We start from the raw sequence: 25028 nt of genomic DNA on the forward strand, positions 1-25028 counted from the left end.
TGGTTATGCAGCAGTTGGTGAATCATTAACTTCTCTGAGCTACAGGTTCACCATAAGTTCAAATTGTGAAATTCTAAACAGTGAATTATTTTTTTACATTTTTAAGTTTTTAAATTATCTTTTAGAAATCTTTCTATCCTCCAACTTAAAAACACGAGCAACTAAATTACAAAAGTAAAACAAATGAGTATGTCATATTAGTTCTATTTTAGTGAATGATGACAGTAGGTTAAAGGATCCTCTAGCAAATTATAAAACCCATGGTAACCAGAAATATATCATAAATGAGTTGGGAAGGAATAGCGTGAAACAGTGAGTGTAGTGGGCTTTGTTGGGTTACAGAACACATGATTCTTCAAAAATGGGCAGCTACTACATAGATTCAATTGATGCCCTTTGAGAAAGTAGACCTTGTGTTGAAGGTCTGCAGTTTCTCTACAGAATCCATAAATCTAAATTTTGCTGTAAATATTTAATTTTTAAATGTGGACAGATAATTTAAATTATCTGAGTCTAACAAAAAAGTCTGCTGGCCATGTATGCCCCATAGACAATAATATTTTCCTTGTGTTTTTTACTGTTTCAAAGTTCACTAGAATACGGGTTTTTGATCCAACAATACTTGATGGGATACTTAATAGAAATATTTTAACACATTCATTTTGATTAGTGTTTACATTAATTTCTTTGAATATTTAATTTTAGTATTAAGATTAAAAGAAGTTATTCTTTATAACTTATTCAATGACTTGTCTTAACTTATATCAAGATAATACTTGATTGAGCCATTACCAGACACTTGCATCTGTAACTGCATTCTATCCCTAAGACTTTCCCATCCAATAGCTTTTAGCATGATCAGAAAACTTATCATCTTTGGATCTGAAGGGAGCAGAATATTAATTGTAAAGTTTGGGAGGTAAATATGTTTTTAAAGTAATTCTATGGGGCAAATGAAATGTGGTGATGTACCATAACGGGGTAGAGTACCTTTCCTGTAGCTCAGTTTGAATGACACCTGAAGTAGAAAAAGCAAATACATGCTACAATTTCTAATGTCAAGAAGTAGAAAATGCAATATTTATAATGTTATTCAACTTTCCAAAAGCTAAATGCCTGTGAAGCAGACGCATGCACACACACACACACACTCATATTAAATCCAAATATTAAACTTAGTTTGTAATGAATAAATTTTGTTGGAAGTCACTCAGGTCTGGGCTTCTGATGTTGTTAGAGCCCCATGGGTAGTGTGTGTGTGTGTGTGTGAGACCCACTATCTATCTACCATGTGCCTAGAATATTGAGTGACATATGATAGGTTCTCAATAAATATTTGTTTAATAATTGAATTATGTTTATGAGCTCTTTATGGCACATTTTTGACAAATGTATTCTTGTCTCGCCTACCAGCATACACGTAGAATGGCAGGATTAAAGACATCGTTGGGAATTGCAGTAGGAAACAGCGCTCTCAGAACCATATGCACTGTGGTAGGGTGACAACAGAAAAGACGGTCTTACAGGCCATCTGCACAGAAGGATCTGAAGGTGAAGGGAGTACGCTATTTATATAAAAAGAGAGAGGTGAACCAAACAGGTCATGCGAATTATCTACACCAGAGAAATAAAACAGCTTTTCTATCAGTGAGCTTACTGAGTCTTCTGTGTTTGTTTTGAACAAAAGATTGAAAGAGTGCTGTGTTATTCAGGTTCAAACCCTTCTCTGACCTCTCAACTTTTACAAGATGCCTTAACAACTTTAGACTTTTTAGTTATTGGTTCAAAGATAAAATGTTATGGGTGTGCACAGGGTTTGTCTCCTCAGTTGCAAATAAATTGAAGCAAAACTAAATTCAATTTAATTTTCCTCTGGCACAGTGGGTGATCATGGAGATTGGCCATTTGCAGTTCAAAGAAACTGAACTATGCTGTGCTTTCTGGATAAAACTTTTTCTAGCCATATGTATCCCATATGATATACTTGTACCATGCTTAAATCACGTTCCTTCTTTTTCTCATTAGGGTAAGGATTGTAACTTTAATATGATTTTGATATTTATAAATGAAAATGTTTATTTTCAGTGCAATTTTTCAGATAAGATTACAACATATCTTAACTGCTATAAAGCTGGTGGTGTCCACATTTACACAACTATTTCATGTAGTTATTAAAATTACTAAATCTTGTCTTATCTATATTTTATAATATTAAAATTGCCACAATTTGTAAGTTTTACCCTAAATGAACTCTGAAAAAGTAAATAAAAATATTTTTAGTTAATAAAACAAATTCAATGTCTAAGTCACAAAAAAATACATACTTCTCTATATAGAGTCCAGAGTATAAAACTTACCTCTCTTGCTTTCTGCTTTTGTCCCATACAGTAGATCATTGGTATATTACTTATCATGAAATGAGCAAGACAGTCATCAAAATAAAGTTTGAATGCTAAATCAGGAAGTCCCCAAACCTCATTCTGTCATTTGCTATGTCAAACACCCAACTCAGAGACCCTTAGATCTGGCAGAGACTTAGTATATCATTTTGGTTCAACTTAACATTTATATATTTTGGATTTACTATACATTTACTATATACTATATATACGGTTCTAGCTACTGGAAAGCAAAGTTAAATTTGAGTAGATCCCTAGTCCCCAGAGGCTACATTTAGTGAGGAATCATAATTTCTCCCAATGTAATCTCCAAGCACCTGGATCAGTATTGTCAAAGAAGTTCAGTAAAAATGAAGATACTGTGGCCCGACCTTAGAGCTAGTGAGGGAGAATATTTGAGACTAGATCCACAAATCTGCTAATTTAACAAGCAACCAATTTTAAAGCAATTGGTCTAGTCTAGCCCCTTAATTTTAAGACTTTTAAGGTAAAGAAATTTTGTTTCAAATAATCTGACTTGGCTAGTCCACACAGTTAGTTAATAACTTGGCTAGCAAGCTATTAAATTCAGCACATCCTTTTATTTTTCTCTCCGATCCAAACACACACTACCATCCCCATACACCCATAAGGAAACACAAGCCTCCAGTATTAACAGCCAGGCATTGCACCACTGCACTAGCAGCAGGACTTTATCTTACTGTATTCCTAATTCAAATTCTATGCCTCTGTTGCACACAGCGTGAATTACTCAATGAAATACTGACAGAGGCTCGTGGATAAATATATTGGAATATTTGATGCAGAAGGGCATTCTATGATTTCATAACTTTTCAAGGGTTGTTTAATTGAGGATTATACATAAACTCAGAGCAACTCAAATCCATATTTCATACTTTTGTGAAACATACCTTCATATATAAGAGATTACTTATATTTAAAATAGAATGCAGAAGCTTTTATATTGGAGAAATTTTCATTGTATTTACTTATAGATATTTTACTCCCAGAAAAATTCCAAAATACCAAAGAAGGGAGAAGAGAATTTTTTCCCCACTTAGGATGTAGAAACCTGCAGGAGAAGGTCTCTCAGATCCTAATAGTAAGAAAAATGAAATAACCTACATAATCATAAATTTTCCCGTCAAAGAGCTAAAATTGCAAAACAACCAAGGAAACTGATACCTGAAGAGTGACAAGCTTCTCTGAAGAGAGGAAGCATATGGATTGTTTCATCATTAAGGCAGCATGGGAGGAAGAGGTGGCTACTCTGAAAGCTGATCACCAGTAATCAGCCAAAACTGTAATGACTGACTCTAGGCCAGTTATTGAATCTGTGGAATAGCATGAGTTTAGAAAGGAGTTTCTCAACTTTAGTACTATTGCATTTTGCACTGGATGATTCTGTGTTGTGGGGGGCTGTCCTGTATATCGTAGTATGTTTATCAGCTTCCTTGGCTCCAGGTTGTGACAATCAAAATTGCCTTCAGACCTTTTCAAAATTTACCTGGTACAAGGAAATATTGTTCCATGCTGAGAACCATTGATTTGAATAACTGAAACTCCAGACACAAGGGGACTTTGCACTCAATCACAAGCTTTTCTTCCAAGGAAATCCACTGGTTGTTTACAAGAAAGATTGGAAAGAGGGACAGGAAACCACGAAGTCCACCCTTAGTAATGCAGACCAGGACGTAAGCAACTGCCACCAGTGACAGAGAAGAAACATTGTCCCTATTGCCAGCCTCATCTCTCAGATGCAGAAAAGCCTTAAGCCACTCTGGGAGGGATAGTGAACACTCTTGCCCTCAGAACAGCTAGGGGGAGGTAGTAACAAAACCTTTATCCTCTTGTGGGGTGGGCACAGTGGGAAATCCTTTTTCCTGCCTTCAGGATACAAGCCAAGTTCCAGTGCTTCAGGAGGAAGAGTAGAAGATTCTTGTCCCCAGTGCTAGGACAAGGAACTTCCCATACTTAGTATGATGCATGAAACACAACAGAGGACTTTTACAGCTAGGTGCAGGGCAGGAAATCCTCTTCTGTCAAAGAATTGCAGAGACAGAGTGCAGAGTTTAGATGCCACGTTAGGGAGGGCATGTCAGAATGGGGGCGGAAATGTTTAGATGGCACTGATTCTGACGCCCACATGTGGAGCTTATAACACATACAGGAGAAAAATCTATACAACAATAGCACAAGGGATGGGATGTGAATATATAGTCATAAGGTTCTTAGGCAATTTATGAAGTGATATTCTATGATTTGAAAGTAGACCATGATAAGTTAAAGATGTGAGTTGCAAACCCAAGAGCAAGCACTAAAATATTTGCAAAAGAGTTATGATTAATAAAACCAGAGTGGAGAAAAAAAGTAGTGTCAAAAACTGGAGAAATATAAATAGTCTAAAAATCCACATCAAAATGCAGATATTGTCAATTGGATAAATAAGTAAGACAACGCTGTGCTATCTACAAAATTTCCTTTTTAAATATAAAGATAGATTTAGCTTAAAAATAAAATGGATTAGATAGAGAGAGAGCGAGAGAGAGATCTTTACATGGTCAAAAGGACTTGGAGATGTGGTTAAATTAAGCATCTTGATATAGCAAGATTATTCTGGATTATCCAGGTTGGCCCAATGTAATCACAGGGGTCCTTATAAGAGAGAGGCAAGAAGGTTAATTTCAGAAAAAGAGATGTGACAATGGAAGTAGAGGTTGATGCGATACACTCTGAAGATAAAGGAAGGGGCCAAGGATTGTAAGTGACCTCTAGAAGCCAGAAGAGGCAAGGAAACAGATTCTGACCCAGAGCCTCCAGAATAAAAACAGTCCTGCAGACACCTTAATTTTAGCCCCGTAAGATTCATATCAAACTTCCAACCTCTAGAACTGTGATATAATAATGTGTTATTTTAAGCCACTAAGTTTGAGGTAATTTGTTAATAGCAATGAGAAACTAATACAATTTGGCAACTAAACAACACATTTCTAAATAACTTTTGGTTCAAAAAATAAATTACATGGGGAATTTGAAATTAAGTAAAAATGAAATTAAGTAAAAAATTGAGAATATAACATGAAAATTTCTGAGAGTTAGGAAAAAGCAATGTAAACAAGGAAATGTACAGCATTAATGCTGATATTAAAAAAGGAAGAGTTGTCACAAACCAATAATCTCAACTCTCATCATAAGAAACTAGAAAAAGAAGAACAAATTAAATCTAAAATGAGAAGGTAGAAAACAATAAGCATAAAAGCAGAAATCAAAGAAATTTAAAACAGAAAAAATAGAAAAAATCAATGAATCAAATTTGCTTTTGGAAAAAATCAGTAAAATTAATAAATATCTAAGCCAAATCTCCAGACTATGTATACATTGGAGAGGAAACGCAAGTTACAAATGGCAGGAATGAAGGTGGGGACATCACTACAGATCTTATTAATACTAAAGCAAAATATATTATGAATAATTTGATCACAATAAATTCACCAAATTAGATGAAATGGACAAATTCTATGAAAGATCTATGAAAAATAACAGAACTCACTGAATAAGAATTAACAACGCTATGGGAATTAAACTGATTAAATTTATTAAATACTTTCCCACAAAGAAAACTGCAGGTCAGATGATTTAAGCAGTGAATTCTACAGAACATTTGCGAAGAAATAATACTAATTCTCATAAACACGAACACACAAATCCTTTATCAGTACTAGTAAGTAAAATTCAGCAGTATATTAAAAAAAAACAATAAACCTTGACAATATAGGTTTCATTCCAGGAATGCAAAATTGGTTCAACATTTAAAAACCAATCCGTGTAAATAACCCTCTCGACAGACTAAATAATAAGTGATCATCTGGGATGGAGACAGATATTTGACAAAATTCAACATATGTACATTATACAAATTTTCAGCCTCTAAGAATGGAAGGAAACTTGCTCAACTTGATAAAGGTAATCTGTGGGAAACATACTTACATTGTACTTAATAGTAAGAGACTGAATGTTTTTCCCCTAAAATCTCAAGGCAGTGATATTCACTTTCATTACTTCTATTTAATATTGTACCAAAAGTCCTGGACTTTCAGTGAAATAACGTAAGAAATAATTTAAGAAAAACAAATAAAAGGTATAAAGATTGAAAAGAAGAAATAACACTGTGATCGTGCGTGTGTGTGTGTGTGAGAGACAGATAGAACGTGAACTACATAAAATATTTAAAATAATCTGGGAAAAAACCCGACTCACTTACACTAAGTGAGTTTATGCAGGTTTCAGATCAATTAAAAAAATAAAAAATATCAACAAAAAAATCAAATGCGTATCTAGATATTAGTAATAACAATTGAAAAGCAATGGAAAAAACAGTCATTGATTGTAGCATTAAAAAAACAGACAGCTATAAATCTAAAGAAAATATGTGAAAGAATTGTATGCTTAAAACCACAAAATATTCTTGAAATTAAAGCAGATCCAAATAAATGGAGAAATATCTAGAGTTTATGGACTGGAAAATTCAGTATTGTTAAGTTAGCAATTTTCTAAATTGATATATAGATTCAATGCAGTCACAATTAAAATATCAGCAGGGTTTTTGTACACATTGATAATTGAAATTTTATGTGGAAATGTAGAAGGCCTACATTAACCAAACAACTTCAAAACAAACTTATTATAAACTATAATAATCAAGTTAATACAGAATTGGCAAAGAGATAGACAGTAAATAGAGGCTTAAAAGACGTAATAAATAAAAAGAGGTAGATCAATAAAACAGAATACAGTGTCCAGGTATATTTATATTGAATTGAATATACATATATATACACACGTATATATTGAATATATATACTAAATTGAATATATATATTCAATTGATTTTTTTTTTTGAGGAAGATTAGCCCTGAGCTACCTACTGCCAATCCTCCTCTTTTTGTTGAGGAAGACTGGCCCTGAGCTAACATCCATGCCTGTCTTCCTCTACTTTTTACACATGGGACGCCTACCACAGCATGGCTTTTGCCAAGCAGTGCCATGTCCACACCCGGGATCCAAACCGGCGAACCCCGGGGCGCTGAGAAGCAGAATGTGCGAACTCAACTGCTGTGCCACCAGGCCAGCTCCTATTCAATTGATTTTTACAAAGAGAAAGATGCTAGGGTAATTCATTGTGAAAAAATAATCTTTTCAACAAATGATGCTGGATCAATCAAGTATTCATATAAAAAATGAACCTCAACTCATATCTTGCACCATATATAAAATTCGATTTTAGATAGATAATAGATCTAACTATAAAACCTAAAACTATAAAGTTTCTTTAAGAAAATATGGGGGAAAATCTTCATGATATTGCATTCGGAAATGATTTCTTCTGTATGAGACAAAAAGCATGAAAAATAAAAGAACTAATCAATTGGACTCTGTCAAAATCTAATACTTATACTATTGTAAAAACATCATAAAGAAAATGAAATAGCAAGTCATAGACTGGGAGAAAATAATCACCAAACACATTTTTGATAAAGAACTTTTGTCCTGAATATATAAACATTTACAATGTAATTAAAAATCAATCCAATTAAAAAATGAAGTAATAGATTTGAATAGACAGCTTATTAAAGAAAAGATGATTGGCAAATAACGTGAAAAGCTGTTCATCATTAGTTATTTGGGAAATGCAAACTAAAATCACTGTGAGGTATCATGACATACTGCCAGAATAGCTAATATGCAAAAATCAGAAAGTTTAAAAAGCTGGCAAGGATTCAGATCGGCAAGAAATATTGCACATTGCTAGTGAGAATGCAAAATGATGCAACCATTATGAAAAAGAGCATGGCAGTGTCTTATCAACTTAGACATATGATAAGATCCTGAAATCCTACTTCTAGTTATTTACCCTAGACAAAGGAGTGCATATGTTCACACAAAGTCTTGTACATGAATTTTTATGACTGCTTTATTCACAATAAGCCTAGACTGAAAGCAACTCAAATGTTCATCAATTTGGTATTGGGTTTAAAAAAATATTTCAGTCTATGAATACTTATTACAATTCAGAAATAAAAAATAACGATGAATCACTAGCATAAGCAAAAAAAGGGCTAAATATCAAAAATAGGCTAAGTGAAATAAGCTAGATACAAAAGTCTACACACTGCATAGTTATTTGACTTTCTAGAGAAGGCAAATTGTAGGACAGAAAGAAGGTCAATGATTGCCAGTGCCTGACTTTGGCAGTGGTGAGAAGTTGATTTCAAAGTGACAAAGGGAACATTTGAGATGATGAAAATATCATATATCTCAATTGAGGTGGTGGTTACACCACTGCATAAATTTGTCAAAACAAATTTTATGTAGTAGTGTATATCAATAGATGGTGAGGTTTATTGTATGAAAATTAAACCTCAGTAAACCTTAGAAAAAGTAAATGGAGTCTCTTTAGAAATGTAAAAGTCGTACATATTGCTAAATAATCCTGAGGAAAGTTTGGAAGTATTAGAGAGAGAGTCCATAACAGGAACTGGACCCTCTCCACCAGCAGCAACCTGCTTCTTCTATAATGAGCTTGATTAAGGGATCTTTTAATTTTTGGCTTGAGCATAAATGTTACATGTAACTGAAATTGGAGTAATTAATTTATATATAAGAAGTGAAAAATAATTTTCTCTTCCTAGATTCAAGAAATGTAGCATAGACGGCTCAAAGAAACATATTTTCCTTTCCTTACTTACTTTGTTTTAATTACAAAACTAATACATTGGTTAAAAATTAAACAAGATAATATAAATTAAAAGAGAAATACTCCTAATATCTCTTCAAAATAATCCCTCTGCCACTACGCCATAAAGGCGTTCATTATGGAGACAAGTGAACAGCAATTTTGGATATCCAACTCTATGTCTGCTCTTTACAGGTGTAAATTAAGTTGAGTCTGTTAGGTCTACCCTGTAAACTCAACTATGCTAAATTTCATGTGTTCCCACGAAGATGGTAAGCTTGTTAAATACTCCTACACCCAGCAAACCTAGAGGGATCAAGAGTGGCTTGACAGAATTGGGCATCCACCTCTCTGACCACTCAGAGTCCGTATGGACATTCAGGCTCTCCAGGTGCTAAAAGTCTCTTCTGTGCCCATCTGCAACTCTTTTGTACCCTGCATCCTTCAAATCAAGTAGCCCATTGTCCCTGCATCTTGGAGCTTCATGCATTGCCTATAATCCACAACCCTGACATTACTTGTGTATTGAAATAATAGCCCTCAGAGTTAACCCCTATTAGGGTTTAGGATTCAAGATATTTGGGGGAAAACAAAACTATTAAGAAATCTGAAATGTTTGAATAAAACTGAGCTAAAGGTAAATATTAATCTGGTATGTCTGGAAAAAATAATCACTGGCCTGCACTTGGAAATGCTAGTGAAAAATGAAGCATTTTAGGTCTCTAATATTGAGAAAATGATTTTTCTATATATAGAGAGATTTTGTTCAGTCTAATAACAATTGTAATTGATCATCCAAACTTTCATTTATTGTAAACAGCTTGAAATTGACCACAATATTTTGCCAAAACAATTATTATTTGAAAATAATTAAATAATAGGTATTTGAAGTATGGGTTTTCGATAATGATTTTCTGCATTAGATGTATGGAAACCTCATATATCTAGACATTTAGTGTGCTTCTAAATCATGTATTTTATAACGCCTTGGTCAGGAGAAATTCTTTTTGTTTGTGAGATAAAGTATTGATATTTTTGCTTTAATTATAGATTGATTTTCTCCTCACTTTGAGTAACATTTCAGCAATGTTGTAACAAGTAATTTTCATCTGATGTCAGAGAAATTAATATATTCACCTTCCAGACATACATGTACGGAGATGACCTGTTTTTCATTGAGCCTTTTGAAACCATGGGTTTCATCTCTCATTATACCAGCAAAAATCCCCCAGGTCACATTCTGTCCTACAGCTGTTGCCAAGTTTCACAGCCTTCTTGGCTCTGGGAAGGGTCTATTGCTTTCTTTGCTCACCTGAATCTACCATGAGGCCCAGTCTGTTTCTGACAATCCATTTCTATTCTACTGTTTCCACACTATTTGTAGTGAGAGGGATTATCTTACAATTGCCACCTCCCTGAACTTCACACAAAGAGTGGGTGCAAGTCTTTTCATTAGAGTCTTAAATTTATTTGGAGATGTTGTGGTCTCAACATCAGATGTGGGACGGAGGACAAAGAAGGATCAGGTGCATGACATTGGCATCTAGCACGCTTTTTGCATTCCTTTCAAATCTCTTCTTTAAAAAGTAGTGGTAGTGGTCGCGGGTTGGGGGTGATCGCTGATGTCCAAGCTTATCTGCTCATGCATATTTAATTTTTATTCTATTTTATTTGAACTATATCTTCTTTGGGGGAAAGTTTGCTTTTCAAACATAAAGTTGTGAATTTGGCATTTGGGTCCAATAGTTACCCTTGGATCACTCCCCTCCCTTGGGCAATGCCAGATTCATATCTCATAAGCCAAAATAAGGAAATAACAGAGTTAATTGGAAATTGAGAAGGAAATTAACAGAATTGGCATCTGTTAATACTTCATATATTATCCTATTATTCTTTTCTTACACATTTTTGTGGAACTCATTATTGAGGCAGTTTTTATGAGCTTCCCACTTCATGTTTTAGGTCAAACACACTTTTTAGTGTATCCTTACTGATTACACATAATATTTTTATTAAGCCATGAAGCTAAAACTATAACATGTCATTAGCATGAGAATGGCTCTTGAAAATATAATGAGACTATAAATACATATTGAAATAATATTTTCATTATATTTTAGAAAAGCCTTAATCTAGCACTCTACAGCATGAAGGATTTAAATCAGATATATAAAAGAAGTGGTAAAGTGGGGGCATTGAACACTCTCTGTTCCATAAATTATTCAGTCATGATTTTTCTTTTTTTAAAAGTCAAACATGCAAAAGTACCCCATGTTGTACTTGAGTTAACTCCACAAAAGTCTTTATATCTCCCAGTAGCTTCATCATAAGAATTGGCAATGAGAATTAAAGAAAAAAGGTGAAACAGGCAAATCTCAGAATAATACTTTTTTTGGTTAAATAATAATTAAACCACTAGGAATGACATTAGCTAACAGCATGAAAACTTCCCAGAAGAAGCTTACCTAAAATGGATTTGGAAACATTCAAGGTGCCTCCCTGGATGCTATTATGAAGTAGTCACATTAAAATGTATTTCAAAAAAACAATTAGTTTGTCAGATATGTTATTATACACACTTACACTATGTAGCACGATTTTGTGATGACAATGCAACTGTTTCTCAGCTATCAAAGCTGTAAGGAGAAGTGATGATTTCTACATCAATAAAATTTTTTAGATGAAGGAAACAGAATCATCACTAACTACCCTAAAATAGAAAAAGAGGAAACAAGAGGGTCTCAGAAAAATACAATAAATCTTAAACAATTATAACTATAAGTTTATAAAATCATGACATTTTTCCTTAATAAATTAGGTCAGGTGAGTAGAATCAGGATGGATTTTTGAAAATGTTTTGAATTATTTATTCTTTTAAGAATCCTTCCTTTTGGCATCTGTTTATTTTATCATTTTACTTTTCACTTTGGACCCTGTAGGAAGCCAGTGAGTCAGCAACTGGGTGAAAAGACAAAAATATGAATTAACAGTTTGGGTAACATCTTTCTACATTATTCTAGCTTTGTTAACCTGAAATGATTTTGTCATGTTTCTTTCCTATTTAGATTGCTCTGTTTCCAGTATATGGGAGATCTAATAAAATTTTCGGATTTACCAACTTACTGTGCTAGAGAAATCAAATTTTCACATTAAGACACATCAACCTTAAAAGGAATTGGAGAGTAATTTTTTTTAATCGATTCACAGTATATTTTTGGAGTCACATTACCTTAAGACATATGAACTATAATAGATTGTTAAATTTCTTAAAGAAAGCAATCTGCAGTCATTTAGTTTCATTTGTATTGCTGTTGTTACTTCAGAGAGATTTCCCTTATAAGAATGTGTACATCTGTAAAGATCTCTGCAAGCAAGTATATGCAGTTACATAGATATGTGTGTGTATAACATAAATACAAATTGGTACAAACAGACAAGTGGTTGGAAAGATAGTTTCTTTCTCTTTTCACAGTGTTTATTTAAAATGCACTTTGTAGTCAAGACTCATAAGAGGCTTTGATTTGAAGAGGTTTCCTTTTGAAGGTGACAAGCTAGCTTTCACTACAACATTAATCCTCTGGCTATTTATCAGAAACTAGAGACTGCAAGGACATTGGAGATTAGAAATATTATATACTCAGAGAATAAAGAAAATCCTACTTCTTGAACTCAAGGATTTTTTCACATTACACAAAATCATTTGGAAAGTACATGTTTAGAATTAAAATGGAAGTGTGAACCTTCAAACATTTATAATAAACAGATTACAGAAAGCTACCATTTAGTGAATTTCTTTTTAAATGTTTTATAAAGGTCCAGAAACTGCACACACACACATACACAAATGATTAGTGCAAAGAACAGTTTTAACAGCTATGGCAAAAGGAAAGATTATTTAAAAGGTTTTAGTCAAATTATTTATTTTGATATTGCTAAGTTAGTCCCTAAGGCAAAGTAAAGAGAAAAAGCAGAGTACACAGAAGAGGTGCTTTCCTGGGAGGGTTGCTCAGAAGGCATAAGGGAGAGATTAGTTCGCGGAAGTAGTCAGTAAGTTTCACAAATCTTGATTCCTCCATATTTGTGCGCTCAGAATATGAGAGACTTCAGGAGAACGTGAAAAATGCAATGTCAAGTCAATACATCATGAGGAACTAAAAAAAATAGTTCCAGTGACACAGGATTTCAGAATTATGGCTTTTAGACTTTTGAAAGTAGAGATCATCTACCTCAGCGGTGTCATCATCTACCACGTTTGCTAATGAGAATGCTGAAATCCAGAATGGTGTGTCCCGCAGGATCACACAGGATGTAAATGGAAGTGGCTGCTATGTTGTGGAAGAGCTACTGGCCTGACAGTAAAGGGAACTGAATGTTAATTCACTAAAATAGCGTTATTAAATAAAATAACTAAGCACACCCTTCATTTCTGTAGTTGTAAAATTAAAATGGTTGGACTAAACTGTAACAATTAAAAGGAATAAACAAAACATATATCAATCTCTAAATTGAAAAAAATAATTTTCAGAACAGCACACATAGTCCGATATCATTTATATGAATTTAAAGTAATCAACACACTATTATGTATTGTTTATGAATAGACATGTGAACGTAAAAAATAAAAATGGGGGGCCGGCCCTGTGGCTGAGTGGTTAAGTTCATGTGTTCTGCTTCTGTGGCCCGGGGTTTTGCCAGTTCAGATCCTGGGTGTGGACATGGCACCACTCGTCAGGCCATGCTGTGGTGGCGTCCCACATAGCACAACCAGAGGTGCTCACAACTAGAATATACAACTATGTATAGGGAGGCTTCTGGGAGAAGAAGAAGGAAAAAAAAAAGATTGGCAACAGATGTTAGCTCAGGTGCCAATCTTTAAAAAAAGGAAAATTCACCTTCCATTTGTAGAAAAGAAATAAAATTTTTAAAAAAATGGACTAGATGAAGACACACCAAACTCATGCTGGTGGTTGCTTCTGAGATAAGGGTAATAAAAATGTGGTTGGAGTGTGTGGTTAAAGAAACTTCACTTGTATCTGGGATTTAGTTTTTCCAATTGTAAAATGTGTATAATGACAGTATGTACCTCATAAGGTTGCTGTGAGCATTATATGAGCTAACATAGTAAATATGTACTAGTGTGATAATAATATGCTATTTTTATTATCATTAATATTTTATAATTGGGACATCATATCTATCTCTGGAACTTATGATATTCAAATACACTCCAGGTAAATCCTGGATCTTCCTCTATTCCCAACACTGTAGCAAGTACCATGGGAGACAGAAAAACATTTTTTTCCAGTTTTTAACACAATAAAAGCTCTGTATTTACCAAACTATTGCAGGATACATTGAGAGGAAAATGCCTGTGTATCATTGATGATTTTTATAAAATCGTTTATTATTTACTAATATGAATTTTACATACATGGAGAATATCATATAGATATACAAGCAAGGTTTGTCAAATTGCATGTCAATTTTAAATTTAATATGTTTTTAGTATGTAATGCAGAAGGCTGCAATTATCTTAATGCAGCACAGTTGGTTATTTAATTTCTGTGTGTGGCATTAATTCTTTACCGCAAAATTCATTACAATTTCTATTTCATTATCTTTTACCTAACCGTGTTTTCAATAATGAGATATTTTTCAATAAAGTATGTATTATAATGTTAACTTGAAATAATACTCTTTGCTTGTATAATTTGTAATGAATAAAGGAATGATATTTATTTGAAATATTACTTTTAAATTCAATATTTTACTCTTCCATCCTCTCAGATTTTAACTATACTTGATCAATTTTTGTTTATAACAAATATATTGATTAGAAGTAGGTGAAAATATATACCCTAAAGAAGCTTATTTCAATGTTGTAATAATTTAGAATTCTAGTCTATCAGTAAATACATGGAAATATTATTTGCATTTCCTAGTTATAATTTAAACGTGTTTAATCAAATGAAGAAATTTTCACGTTAATTTTTAAGAGTAAATTTAAACCTAATCAAGCAATGGTATCTTGATTCTTCAACAAATGATAGTATGGACTCCAGAGCAATTATTTCAATGTGGCACAAAAATTAGCAGTAGTTTAAATAATATATGCACCAATTCACATAGTGAAAAAGCAATAATTTTATTTTATAGCTCCAAGGAGTTGAATTTTAATGATCACTAAACTTCTAAGCAATTCTTTAGTCTCACAATAAAAGATCAAATATTTTTCCTGTTATAAATTTTGAACAATAGTAGAGATTTTCCAGTTTGAGTCAAACTTTATGTCCTAGAATAGTGGTCCTGAATCTCATAGCTTTTTGTATGAATTTAGAAAATTAAAAAAACATATTCAAAATTTCTCATGATCCTCATTGGTATGATTCATCAAATTAAGGCAACATTGTTGCCCCTAGAAGTAGAGATAATTCATTCTTATATCCTTAATACTTAGCATGTGTCTTGCTACACTGAAAGCATTAAACAAAGGCATGTTACACTTTAATGAATGAAAAACAAATGAATTGCTTTACTTATGTGTAGATTTCATCTATATTTCTGATTTGTCCTTGCTTTAAGTAGAGAATTTAAAAGAGAGAGAAAACTCTTCTCTAAATTTAAAAGGGGGTGAAAGAAATGGTGAAATTTGATAATTAGATCCATCTTTGATCCAATTATACTCCTCTACTCTGTGCATAAATCCTGAAGTTTTTGCTATACTTGGTAACATAAGAAGCACCGAGGGTGATAGAAAAGAAGAGGAAGATAATATTCTATGTTTCATGATCTTACTATTTTCAAAATAAACGATTATTTTTAATGAAGTAAAAATGTCTATCTATATAGCTATAATTTGGATGCTTAGTCTCTTAAATTTGGGCACCTAAAATTATCTGTTTGAAATTGTTTAGTTTGTCTTTTATTTAAATTTTATTAGAAATCTGTATTGAATCTTCATTTTTAAAAATGCTGGGTAATATGAGCCCTATTTATTTTAGATGTTCATGCATGTGGGAAGTTAAATATTTATTGCCTGTATAATAAATCCTGAACTATTCAAATGATGCACAAATTCACAGTAATTGACATGAACTTCATATCCCTTAAACAAAAAAAACATATTCAACAGTTTAGATTGGTTGCACAGTACCCATTTTTTTTAAACAAAAAGTTTTTAGATGTAATATATTTTACATACGTGATAGGCCAACAAAGAAACATCTTCCTCCAAACTCCTACCCACTCCCAGATACCCTGAAATATTGCTCTTACAGTTTTGGGAATCACAAGAAAAGATTCCCAAATTTATAGAAATCAAAGTTCATTGCGTCTTTAGAAAGACTAAATATTATCTAAAAAAAAAAAAAAACAAAACTCTGTAGTCTCGATTACATGAATAGAAACTTTCTTTTTTTAGAAAGCCCCTGTTCTTTTGATTCTTAGACAAAAGAAAATGCCTGCAGATGGATTTTTAGCACTGCAAGGATTAGGGCTGTGAATAGAAACTACATATATTTTGCACCACTTTGGTAGTAAAATAAATAGCAGATATGTGCCTAGAGGAAAAAAAAGACTAAATGTACTTGCATATCTATTTTTAATACTGTGTTTGCCATAGATTCATTGTGGCGCCAGTCAGCAGTTTCCCAAGGAGAATGGAGGCTGTATCATTTCTACAAATTGGCAGATTATATGGTTACTTACATGGCTTAATTTAGGGAATATCAGAAAATTTTGACATACTAAATAAAGAGCAGTCACACCTGGATCACGCATCCTGAAATTCCTACCTTGGTCTGTCTCTTTGCTTTGTGGTGGTAAAAAGTAGAATCATTGTTTCAGAAGATCCTTATTGAATCTGTAACATACTATCTGGACATGGAACTAAAACATTCAATTTAGCCTGACTTTAAACTAAAATAGCAAAGACAATTTAAATAAGTAAATAAAGTGGGGCCAGCCCCATGGCTAGTGGTTAAGTTTGGCACACTCCACTTTGGTGGCCTGAGTTCCTGGGTTTGGATCCCAGGCACAGACTTACACCACTCATCAGCCATGCTGTGGCAGTGACCCACATATAAAGTATAGGAAGATTGGCACAGATGTTAGCTCAGGGATGATCTTCCTCAAGCAAAAAAACAAAAAAAGGTAAGATTGGCTACAGACATTAGCTCAAGGCTAATGTTCCTCAGCAAAAAATGAATAAATAAATAAAATAAAGAAGAAGAAGAAGAAAAAGAAGAAGAAGTTACATAAAGGGAATTCTAACTTATTTCTTATTCCACAATATTACTTTGAGATACCAGTATATATGGCCATTATAAAAAAATCAATTGTATTTTATATACTACCAGTATGGTATATTTAAGCCCAATCATATTGATAATCATGTTAACTGTCAATGGTCCAAATAAACCAATTAAAGGCAAAGATTACTAGGTCGGATAAAATAGTCCTACCCAAAGTTTTACTATGTATTGTTACATTACAAAGTACTCAAAACTTACCATGTTAAAACCAAAAATGTCTTATCTCACACATTTTTGGGGAGTCAGAAATCTGGGAAATGCTTTACTGGGAGGTCCTGGCTCACAGCCTTTTGTGAGGTTCGACCTGTGCTACCATCCCCTGAAGGCCTTCACAGGGCTGAAAGATCTGCTTGTTGGCAGGACACCTAAATTCTCCACTCTGTGAACCTTTCCACAACGCTCACTGAGTGTCCTTGTCATACAGCAAGTAGCTCCCCCAGAATGAGTTATCTAAAAGAGAAAGCGAGGAGGAAGCTGCAGTCTTTTACTGCCTAGTTTTTGAAGTCTTACACTACTGTGTCTGCTTTCTTCAGTTTATTATAAGTGAGTCCCCGAATCCAATCTACACTAAGGGAGAAGGGACTGAGACTCCAACTCTTAAAGGAAAGAATATCAAATAATTTTTGGTCTATTTTGAAAACACTACATTCAATTATATTCTACCTATAAGAAACTAATTTAAATATACAGTAGTCCCCCTTTCTCCATGGTTTCAGTTGCCCTCAGTCCACTGCCATCTGAAAATAATGCTACATCACAGTGCTTAATCATTCACTGCATTTCATCTCACATAGGCATTGTATCATCTCACATCACATGAAGAAGTGTGAGCACAGTACAATAAGATACTTTGAGAGAGAGACCACATTACATAACTCTTATTACAGTATATTGTTATAATTGTTCTGTTTTATTAAGTTATTGTTTCTAGTCTCTTACCTTGCCTAATTTATAAATTAAACTTTATCGTAGGTATGTATGCATTGGAAAAACATAGTATATAGAGGGTTCAGTATTATATGTGGTTTCAGGCATCCACTGGGGGTCTTGGAACATATCCCCTGCAGATAAGGATGGCTATTGTAAAGCCACAGATAGGTTAAAAACAAAAAGAAAAAATATATATCATGCTAATACTAATAAAAACAGCTGAAGTGGTTATATTAATAACAGATAAGATAGAATTTAAAGATTTTTTATTTTTTCCTTTTTTTCCCCAACGCCCCCCGGTACATAGTTGTGTATTCTTCGTTGTGGGTTCTTCTAGTTGTGGCATGTGGGACGCTGCCTCAGCGTGGTCTGATGAGCAGTGCCATGTCTGCGCCCAGGATTCGAACCAACGAAACACTGGGCCGCCTGCAGCGGAGCGCGCGAACTTAACCACTCGGCCACGGGGCCAGCCCCAGATAAGATAGAATTTAAATCAAGAAATATCATCATGGATGAAGAAAATTATTTCATAATGATAAAGCAACCAATTTTTCACGTGGCCATAATTATTCTACTAAGAGAACTATTATAATCTTGAATAACCTAATAAGAAAACTTCAAAAACATGAAGCAAACAATGAATGAAGCCAAAAGGAAAAGTGGACAAATCCACGATTATAGTTAGAGATTTCAATACCTCCTCTCTCAATAAATTGCTGGATAATTAGCAGAAAGTAACTTGAAAAAAACAAAGAACTCTGAACCACTCTGACCTAATTGACATTTACAGAAAACTCCACCCAACAGTAGTTCTTTTCAAGTACACGCAGAATATATATCAAGATACATATTATTCTGGGACAAAAGAAACAAAAACCACTATGGCTCAATAGATTTTAAAAGAGATAAAACAGATGTGAGTCGGAATGGAAGAAATGAAACTGTTTACTTATAGATTGCATGATCATCTATGTAGAAAATCCTGTGAAGTCTACTCCCATAAAAGAAGAAACTACAAGAACTAATCATAGAGGTAGCAAGGCTACAGGACACTATATCAATATACAAAAAAACCCAAAACAATTCTATTTTCATATATTAGCATTAAACAACCAAAAAGTAACATTGAAAACAATATTATTTAAAATACCACCAAAAATATGAAATAAGTAGGGATAAATTGAATAATAGATGTGCAAGATCTATACATTGAAAACCCCAAAACGTGGCTCAGAGAGTTTGAAGAACTAAAGAAATACTGTATTGACATATTCTGTAAGGATTAAAATCTGAGTAAATTTGATTTTTTATTGAGATGTGATTCATATACTTTAACATTACCCTTTTCCAGTGCAACTCAGTGGTTTTTGGTATATTCAGCAAGGTCGTAAAACCATCATCATTTTCTAACTCAAGATTATTTTCATCACTCCAAAAAGGAAATCACAGCCTATTAGTAGTCATGCGCATTCTCCTCTCCCTCCAGCCCCAGGCAAAAAATAACTAATTTTCTGTCTCTAGAGATTTGCCTATTCTGAACTTATATAATATGTGGCCTTTTGTGTCTGACTGCTTTCACTTACCATAATATTTTCAATGTCTGTCTATGTTTTAGAATGTATAAGTATTTTATTCTCTTCAGAGGTAAATAATGTTTCATTGTATGGTCATATCACAATGTAGTTTACCCTTTCATTAGCTGATGGACGTTTGAGTTTTTCCATTTTTGGCTATTATGAATAATGCTATGAACATCTGTGAACACTTTTGTCATGAGCGTATGTTTTCAATTCTTGTGTATATATCTAGGAATGGAATTCCTGGGTCATGTGGTAACTATGTTTAACTTTTTAAGGAGCTGCCAAATGGTTTCCACAGTGACTGTATCATTCTATCATTCCATAGTGCCATCAGCAAAGTGTGAGGGTACCAATTTCTCCACATTCTCCTTAAAACCTGTTATTGTCTTCTTTTTTATTATTGCCACACTAGCAGATGTGAAGTTGTATCTCATAGTTTTGATTTGCATTTCCCTAATGACTGATGAGATTGAGCATCTTTTCATGTGCTAATTGGCTGTTTATATATTTTCTTCGAAGGAATGACTTCAAATCCTTTGGTAATTTTTTAACTGACTAAGGTCCGAACCTGGACTTTTCTTTGCCAGTAGCTTTTTGGTTACTAATTCAATATATTTACTTGCTATCAGTCTGTTGCCCTTGTTATTGTTCTGCTCATGTTGTCTGTTTCTTCTTGAGTTGGCTATGGCAGTATGTGTCTTTCTAGTAATTTGTCCATTTCATCTAAGGTATCTAATTTTTTGCCATACAATTGTTCTTAGTATTCCGTTACAATCAATTTTATTTTTATAAGCTCTGTAGTAATATTCCCTTTTGCATTCCTGATTTTAGTACTTTGGGTCTTGTCTTATTCTCTTGTGCAGTAAAGCTAACAGTTTGTCAATTTTTTGAAATTTTCAAAGAACAAAATTTTAGTTTTGTTAATTTTCTCTATTCGTTTTGTGTTTTTTTTATCATAGATTTCTGCTCTAAACTTTATTATTTAATTCCTTATGCTTGATTTTAGTTTGCTCTTGTTTTCTAGTTTCTTCAGTTGGAAAGTTAGGTTATTGACTTGATCTTTCTTCTTCTTTTTTTTTTTCTTTGGTGAGGAAGACTGGCCCTGAGCTAACATCTGTTGCCAACTTTCCTCTTTTTGCTTGAGGAATATTGTCATTGAGCTAACATCTGTGGCAATCGTCCTCTATTTTGTATGTGGGCTGTTGACACAGCATGACTTGATGAGCAGAGTGTAGGTCTGTACCCGGGATCTGAACCCATGAACCCTCGGCTGTTGAAGCAGAGCATGCAAACTTAACCAATATGCCACCAGGCCAATCCCTCTTCTTTTTTAATAAAGGCATTTACAGATACACATTTACCTCTAAACACTGCTTTAGTTTCATCCTATAAATTTCCGGATATTTTATTTTTGTTTTATTAATCTCAAAGTATCTTTAATTTCCATTGTGATATCTTCCTTGTGTCATTGTTAAATTGATGTTTTTGCTGTTTAATTTCCGTATATTTGTAAATTTCCCAAATTTCCTTCTGTTGTTGACTTCTGATTTAATTTCATTGTGGTCAGAGAAGATATCCCTTATTATTTCTATCATTTAAAAGTTGTTGAGACTTATTTTGTTAATAGTTGCCCTGTAGATTACAATTAACATCTTAATTTATAACAATCTAGTTCAGGTTAATACCAACTCAAATCCAATATTATACAAAATCTTTTTTCCTCTATAGCTCTGTCTGCTTCTCCTTTGTTCTGTTATTGTCACTAAAATTCCATCTTTATACATTGTGTGCCCTTCAATATAGATTTATAAGTATTGCTTTAGGTAATTGTCTTTTAAATGATGTAGGAGGAAAGGAGTGTTACAAACAAAAGTATATTTATATAACCTTTTATTTTTATCAATATAGTTACCTTCACTGATGCTTTTAATTTCTTCACATATATTCAAGTTACTGTTCAGTGTTCTTTCATTTCAATTGGAAGGACAGTATTAGCTGTATTTACTGAGAAGCTCTTTCTTCATGTTGGGGGGCACACCGTCAACCTCCCCTAGTCAGTTGACATCTGTGACTTAGCTTTCACTTCCTGCATGTGACAGCCTCAAGATTCGCCAGAGGAGAGAGCTTATGGCCTCCTCAGGTCTTTCCAGAGCATACACACAACCCTGGGTGTGTGCACCACCACAAGCATGGATGTGCCCTTCCAGGCTCCCAGGAAAATGTCAGAGCTTTTCAAAGCTCCTATGAATATTTCATTCCTCAGGTTTTCATTTGGAGTTTTTCAGTTACTCTATTTTTCACTCCAACTGTTATCCATTGCCTCAAGTAACTGAAAAATTAAGTAATTGCCTCTATTTGTTTTCAATGACACCCCAAGGGAAAATGCTTTTCCCCTCATATCTTCTTTTTTGGAACTCCTTTATTCCTTTGTGAAACCTTCATGACATTCACCTATTCACCTTTACGGACACTTCACGGCCCAAGAGAACCCTGGTGGAAAGAAATCTACTATGGGTCTCATCTATCCTCCATGAAGCACCAGGCTTAGAACTTCTCTGGCAGCTGACTCCTCTCCATATCCTGAGCCTAAAAGAATTAGTACCAGAAATAATTATCTGGCAAGAAATTCTTGATTTTCCCCAATTTTTATCCCACTTCATTTTCAGCAACTCCTCTTCCATTTTTTATGTCCCAATCAAGGACAGATTTTCTCAGGAAAATTTAAAATTTAAAAAATCATTCATATGCTCTTCTTCAGAGCTATTTACCTCTTATTAGATTAAATTTGGAAGGAGGCAAATCAGGGTTCCAAAGAAATTCAAAGGAAGTTTTCCATTTATCATTGCCAAAATTGATATATATTCTTTCTCTGACAGGCAAATATTCTCAGAATTCCCAGGTTGAAGTCACTTCTAGTGGCCAGGATACTTAAATTCTCTGGATTCAGTTCTCACCCGTCATTAAGCAGTTTCAACAGTAACACAACTTCTCCTTCCTTTACAACTATAAAAAATGGTATTGGTTTTATTGTATCTTCATTTTTCAAGTAATCTTTGGAAATAAGACACATTAAACATCAATACAACAACAAACTGTATAATTTTCCCCTTTTTAAGCAGATATGTCTCAAGCATCTACTACATGTTAAATGCCTATCTAAGTACTAGAGATAAAGAAACAAACAGTAGTTTTTGAGAAATAAATGTTATGGTTTGAATTTTAAAACATACATTGAGATTTCAGAAATGGAAAAATCGAGCAGCACTGGAGTAGTCTGGAAAAACAAGATGAGTGAGGAAAGGGAATGAACTGAACATTAAAGAATGAGTAGGATTTAAGTAAACAGAGGGAATTCAGACGTGCAGCCATGCCCCAGAGTCAGATCACGAAGTCAGTCAAATAAATCCCAAACTATCAAGCCTGACGAATCCAATATCTCTTTCTAAAGTCAATGTTGAGACTGCGTCACTGCTGCTTCAGGCTGCCTATAAGGCTTTGTGGACTGGTATTCTATCATCTTTCTGAAATGTATGGGAAGTTGCCCAACATTAAAGTCTTTTCTTGATCCAAAAGAAAAAAAAATCCCTTCCTCTTCTGTCAAATTTATTCTTCCTTCCACAGCTGACTAGACTACTTTTTCCAGGTGCTTTATAAATATGTAGCCCATTCCTTCCTCCCGCTTCCCTAAGTAATCCAGAAAATATTTCATTAACTAGAGTGCTTTGTGAAAAATGATTGCTACGAAGTCCAAAAGGATTTTGAAAAGGAAAGCTCAGTGCTGCTGTGGCCCACAAGATGATAGTGAACGTGACGCTAACAGGAGCATGAACAGTGCTTGCCAAGAGGCTGCCTCTTCCCATCCCCCCCACCCCCCCCCAGAAGAACCTGCCCATTGTAATCTGTTAGAAGATAAGAGATGTGAAGCAGAGCTGACTAAGTGAGCTGAGACCACCTTAGATGAGCAGCTCACCAGTCAAGCCCTAGGTATGTGAGTGGGCCTTGTCAAGATAAGCAGAGCCAATTGGCAGACCCTTTAAAGAGCCAGCTACAGCACAGAGGCATGAGCAATAACAGCCAAACCCCATCTAGATCAGCAAAAGCCATAAGGCATACTGGATGCCAGTGTTTGTTGTTGCGTGCCTCTGAGTTGTGGGTGGTATGTCAGGCAATACTATTGTGTCATTAGTGAACTGATGTACTCCGTTTGCAACCAAAGATATAACCTTTTTACATCCACAAAAGGAAATACCCTTTAGTCACTTCCTCAGGGGAGCTTGATTAAGCAAAAACCAGATCCTTCTGCCTCCTCAAAGCTGCTGCATCCCTGAGACCCACGAACGGAAGAGTTTCTCTCACTTGACCGGGGAAAATGGTCCAGTGCTTTCGGGATTCCTCTTGAAATCAGCAGGCAGCCGAGAGAGAATACAAATTCCCTTGAGTATGAACTGATGACCACTGGATTGCTGAGGTTTTGTTTGCTTTTCCTGTTTTTTTTTTTCCTTCTTTTTAAATAGAAATGAAAGGAGGAAATAAAATTATAGCCACATCCCTATCGAATATGAAAAAACAACGAAGACACAGTAAACTCACCATTTTAAATACTGGAATAAAATGTTGTTTTCCTAAACCTGGCATAATTCACTCATTCGTGATATCTGCCTGGATCTTAAAGGCATCTGGACTTTCTTATTATATTCCTGGGAACTATCATGGAATGTCCCCCATGTGCAGTCACATCTAAAATCACTTCTATTTGCATGACCCGTGAGGTTGTAGGGTAATTGCCTAGATCTTTCCACCTCTGGCAATCTTGGAATCAGATATGTGTATGTGTGTACAGGTACAAGTTTGCTCAATTTTACAAATTAGCATGAACTGAATGACTACAAAGAGGAAGGAGGTAGAGAAAGAATAGAATTTGCCCCCATTACGTAGAAGTGTTCTAAGTGGTCAATTCATCCTCATAAAACTCTCATTGAAGTCTTTTCTCTTACTCCTTTCCCTCTTCTAAATCCACTCTCCACCCTCCTCGATGTTTCTCTCTGCAACCAGAGCCCATCCTGTCAAGACCACA

The sequence above is a fragment of the Equus asinus genome, chromosome 9 (assembly GCF_041296235.1).
Source record: "Equus asinus isolate D_3611 breed Donkey chromosome 9, EquAss-T2T_v2, whole genome shotgun sequence".
Classification (NCBI taxonomy): Eukaryota; Metazoa; Chordata; class Mammalia; order Perissodactyla; family Equidae; genus Equus; species Equus asinus.